This window comes from Anomaloglossus baeobatrachus, unplaced genomic scaffold (genome assembly GCF_048569485.1).
Source record: "Anomaloglossus baeobatrachus isolate aAnoBae1 unplaced genomic scaffold, aAnoBae1.hap1 Scaffold_265, whole genome shotgun sequence".
In the NCBI taxonomy this organism is placed as follows: domain Eukaryota; kingdom Metazoa; phylum Chordata; class Amphibia; order Anura; family Aromobatidae; genus Anomaloglossus; species Anomaloglossus baeobatrachus.
In genome coordinates this window covers 1-5,861 of record NW_027442178.1, presented here as the reverse complement: position 1 = coordinate 5,861, position 5,861 = coordinate 1, and positions in this window count along the sequence as shown.

Genomic DNA, 5,861 nt, shown 5'->3' with positions numbered 1-5,861 from the left:
CAAACAAAACTTTTAGTGGATTTCTACTTATTTTATTAAATATCATCTCCACCAAACAGGACAAGCTTGCATCTGTTATAGTTTTGGAGAAAAATGTGTTCATTTCATGTATGCGCAAAATGCCTTAAAAATGGCTTTAAAATGGATTTGGAGCATGGAGACGATTATCTCAGGATGGCAATATAAACAAACGAAACTTTTAGTAGATTTCTACTTATTTTATTAAATATTATCTCCACCAAACAGGACAAGCTTGCATCTGTTATAGTTTTGGAGAAAAATGTGTTCATTTCATGTATGCGCGAAATGCCTTAAAAATGGCTTTAAAATGGATTTGGAGCATGGAGACGATTATCTCGGGATTGCAAGATAACCAAACAAAACTTTTAGTGGATTTCTACTTATTTTATTAAATATCATCTCCACCAAACAGGACAAGCTTGCATCTGTTATAGTTTTGGAGAAAAATGTGTTCATTTCATGTATGCGCGAAATGCCTTAAAAATGGCTTTAAAATGGATTTGGAGCATGGAGACGATTATCTCGGGATTGCAAGATAACCAAACAAAACTTTTAGTGGATTTCTACTTATTTTATTAAATATCATCTCCACCAAACAGGACAAGCTTGCATCTGTTATAGTTTTGGAGAAAAATGTGTTCATTTCATGTATGCGCGAAATGCCTTAAAAATGGCTTTAAAATGGATTTGGAGCATGGAGACGATTATCTCGTGATTGCAAGATAACCAAACAAAACTTTTAGTGGATTTCTACTTATTTTATTAAATATCATCTCCACCAAACAGGACAAGCTTGCATCTGTTAAAGTTTTGGAGAAAAATGTGTTCATTTCATGTATGCGCGAAATGCCTTAAAAATGGCTTTAAAATGGATTTGGAGCATGGAGACGATTATCTCGGGATTGCAAGATAACCAAACAAAACTTTTAGTGGATTTCTACTTATTTTATTAAATATCATCTCCACCAAATAGGACAAGCTTGCATCTGTTATAGTTTTGGAGAAAAATGTGTTCATTTCATGTATGCGCGAAATGCCTTAAAAATGGCTTTAAAATGGATTTGGAGCATGGAGACGATTATCTCGGGATTGCAAGATAACCAAACAAAACTTTTAGTGGATTTCTACTTATTTTATTAAATATCATCTCCACCAAACAGGACAAGCTTGCATCTGTTATAGTTTTGGAGAAAAATGTGTTCATTTCATGTATGCGCGAAATGCCTTAAAAATGGCTTTAAAATGGATTTGGAGCATGGAGATGATTATCTCGGGATTGCAAGATAACCAAACAAAACTTTTAGTGGATTTCTACTTATTTTATTAAATATCATCTCCACCAAACAGGACAAGCTTGCATCTGTTATAGTTTTGGAGAAAAATGTGTTCATTTCATGTATGCGCGAAATGCCTTAAAAATGGCTTTAAAATGGATTTGGAGCATGGAGACGATTATCTCGGGATTGCAAGATAACCAAACAAAACTTTTAGTGGATTTCTACTTATTTTATTAAATATCATCTCCACCAAACAGGACAAGCTTGCATCTGTTATAGTTTTGGAGAAAAATGTGTTCATTTCATGTATGCGCGAAATGCCTTAAAAATGGCTTTAAAATGGATTTGGAGCATGGAGACGATTATCTCGGGATTGCAAGATAACCAAACAAAACTTTTAGTGGATTTCTACTTATTTTATTAAATATCATCTCCACCAAACAGGACAAGCTTGCATGTGTTATAGTTTTGGAGAAAAATGTGTTCATTTCATGTATGCGCAAAATGCCTTTGAAATGGCTTTAAAATGGATTTGGAGCATGGAGACGATTATCTCGGGATTGAAAGATAACCAAACAAAACTTTTAGTGGATTTCTACTTATTTTATTAAATATCATCTCCACCAAACAGGACAAGCTTGCATCTGTTATAGTTTTGGAGAAAAATGTGTTCATTTCATGTATGCGCGAAATGCCTTAAAAATGGCTTTAAAATGGATTTGGAGCATGGAGACGATTATCTCGTGATTGCAAGATAACCAAACAAAACTTTTAGTGGATTTCTACTTATTTTATTAAATATCATCTCCACCAAACAGGACAAGCTTGCATCTGTTATAGTTTTGGAGAAAAATGTGTTCATTTCATGTATGCGCGAAATGCCTTAAAAATGGCTTTAAAATGGATTTGGAGCATGGAGACGATTATCTCGGGATTGCAAGATAACCAAACAAAACTTTTAGTGGATTTCTACTTATTTTATTAAATATCATCTCCACCAAACAGGACAAGCTTGCATCTGTTATAGTTTTGGAGAAAAATGTGTTCATTTCATGTATGCGCGAAATGCCTTAAAAATGGCTTTAAAATGGATTTGGAGCATGGAGACGATTATCTCGGGATTGCAAGATAACCAAACAAAACTTTTAGTGGATTTCTACTTATTTTATTAAATATCATCTCCACCAAACAGGACAAGCTTGCATCTGTTATAGTTTTGGAGAAAAATGTGTTCATTTCATGTATGCGCGAAATGCCTTAAAAATGGCTTTAAAATGGATTTGGAGCATGGAGACGATTATCTCGGGATTGCAAGATAACCAAACAAAACTTTTAGTGGATTTCTACTTATTTTATTAAATATCATCTCCACCAAACAGGACAAGCTTGCATCTGTTATAGTTTTGGAGAAAAATGTGTTCATTTCATGTATGCGCGAAATGCCTTAAAAATGGCTTTAAAATGGATTTGGAGCATGGAGACGATTATCTCGGGATTGCAAGATAACCAAACAAAACTTTTAGTGGATTTCTACTTATTTTATTAAATATCATCTCCACCAAACAGGACAAGCTTGCATCTGTTATAGTTTTGGAGAAAAATGTGTTCATTTCATGTATGCGCGAAATGCCTTAAAAATGGCTTTAAAATGGATTTGGAGCATGGAGACGATTATCTCGGGATTGCAAGATAACCAAACAAAACTTTTAGTGGATTTCTACTTATTTTATTAAATATCATCTCCACCAAACAGGACAAGCTTGCATCTGTTATAGTTTTGGAGAAAAATGTGTTCATTTCATGTATGCGCGAAATGCCTTAAAAATGGCTTTAAAATGGATTTGGAGCATGGAGACGATTATCTCGGGATTGCAATATAACCAAACAAAACTTTTAGTGGATTTCTACTTATTTTATTAAATATCATCTCCACCAAACAGGACAAGCTTGCATCTGTTATAGTTTTGGAGAAAAATGTGTTCATTTCATGTATGCGCGAAATGCCTTAAAAATGGCTTTAAAATGGATTTGGAGCATGGAGACGATTATCTCGGGATTGCAAGATAACCAAACAAAACTTTTAGTGGATTTCTACTTATTTTATTAAATATCATCTCCACCAAACAGGACAAGCTTGCATCTGTTATAGTTTTGGAGAAAAATGTGTTCATTTCATGTATGCGCGAAATGCCTTAAAAATGGCTTTAAAATGGATTTGGAGCATGGAGACGATTATCTCGGGATTGCAAGATAACCAAACAAAACTTTTAGTGGATTTCTACTTATTTTATTAAATATCATATCCACCAAACAGGACAAGCTTGCATCTGTTATAGTTTTGGAGAAAAATGTGTTCATTTCATGTATGCGCAAAATGCCTTAAAAATGGCTTTAAAATGGATTTGGAGCATGGAGACGATTATCTCAGGATGGCAATATAAACAAACGAAACTTTTAGTAGATTTCTACTTATTTTATTAAATATTATCTCCACCAAACAGGACAAGCTTGCATCTGTTATAGTTTTGGAGAAAAATGTGTTCATTTCATGTATGCGCGAAATGCCTTAAAAATGGCTTTAAAATGGATTTGGAGCATGGAGACGATTATCTCGGGATTGCAAGATAACCAAACAAAACTTTTAGTGGATTTCTACTTATTTTATTAAATATCATCTCCACCAAACAGGACAAGCTTGCATCTGTTATAGTTTTGGAGAAAAATGTGTTCATTTCATGTATGCGCGAAATGCCTTAAAAATGGCTTTAAAATGGATTTGGAGCATGGAGACGATTATCTCGGGATTGCAAGATAACCAAACAAAACTTTTAGTGGATTTCTAATTATTTTATTAAATATCATCTCCACCAAACAGGACAAGCTTGCATCTGTTATAGTTTTGGAGAAAAATGTGTTCATTTCATGTATGCGCGAAATGCCTTAAAAATGGCTTTAAAATGGATTTGGAGCATGGAGACGATTATCTCGGGATTGCAAGATAACCAAACAAAACTTTTAGTGGATTTCTACTTATTTTATTAAATATCATCTCCACCAAACAGGACAAGCTTGCATCTGTTATAGTTTTGGAGAAAAATGTGTTCATTTCATGTATGCGCGAAATGCCTTAAAAATGGCTTTAAAATGGATTTGGAGCATGGAGACGATTATCTCGGGATTGCAAGATAACCAAACAAAACTTTTAGTGGATTTCTACTTATTTTATTAAATATCATCTCCACCAAACAGGACAAGCTTGCATCTGTTATAGTTTTGGAGAAAAATGTGTTCATTTCATGTATGCGCGAAATGCCTTAAAAATGGCTTTAAAATGGATTTGGAGCATGGAGACGATTATCTCGGGATTGCAAGATAACCAAACAAAACTTTTAGTGGATTTCTACTTATTTTATTAAATATCATCTCCACCAAACAGGACAAGCTTGCATCTGTTATAGTTTTGGAGAAAAATGTGTTCATTTCATGTATGCGCGAAATGCCTTAAAAATGGCTTTAAAATGGATTTGGAGCATGGAGACGATTATCTCGGGATTGCAAGATAACCAAACAAAACTTTTAGTGGATTTCTACTTATTTTATTAAATATCATCTCCACCAAACAGGACAAGCTTGCATCTGTTATAGTTTTGGAGAAAAATGTGTTCATTTCATGTATGCGCGAAATGCCTTAAAAATGGCTTTAAAATGGATTTGGAGCATGGAGACGATTATCTCGGGATTGCAAGATAACCAAACAAAACTTTTAGTGGATTTCTACTTATTTTATTAAATATCATCTCCACCAAACAGGACAAGCTTGCATCTGTTATAGTTTTGGAGAAAAATGTGTTCATTTCATGTATGCGCGAAATGCCTTAAAAATGGCTTTAAAATGGATTTGGAGCATGGAGACGATTATCTCGGGATTGCAATATAACCAAACAAAACTTTTAGTGGATTTCTACTTATTTTATTAAATATCATCTCCACCAAACAGGACAAGCTTGCATCTGTTATAGTTTTGGAGAAAAATGTGTTCATTTCATGTATGCGCGAAATGCCTTAAAAATGGCTTTAAAATGGATTTGGAGCATGGAGACGATTATCTCGGGATTGCAAGATAACCAAACAAAACTTTTAGTGGATTTCTACTTATTTTATTAAATATCATCTCCACCAAACAGGACAAGCTTGCATCTGTTATAGTTTTGGAGAAAAATGTGTTCATTTCATGTATGCGCGAAATGCCTTAAAAATGGCTTTAAAATGGATTTGGAGCATGGAGACGATTATCTCGGGATTGCAAGATAACCAAACAAAACTTTTAGTGGATTTCTACTTATTTTATTAAATATCATCTCCACCAAACAGGACAAGCTTGCATCTGTTATAGTTTTGGAGAAAAATGTGTTCATTTCATGTATGCGCGAAATGCCTTAAAAATGGCTTTAAAATGGATTTGGAGCATGGAGACGATTATCTCGGGATTGCAAGATAACCAAACAAAACTTTTAGTGGATTTCTACTTATTTTATTAAATATCATCTCCACCAAACAGGACAA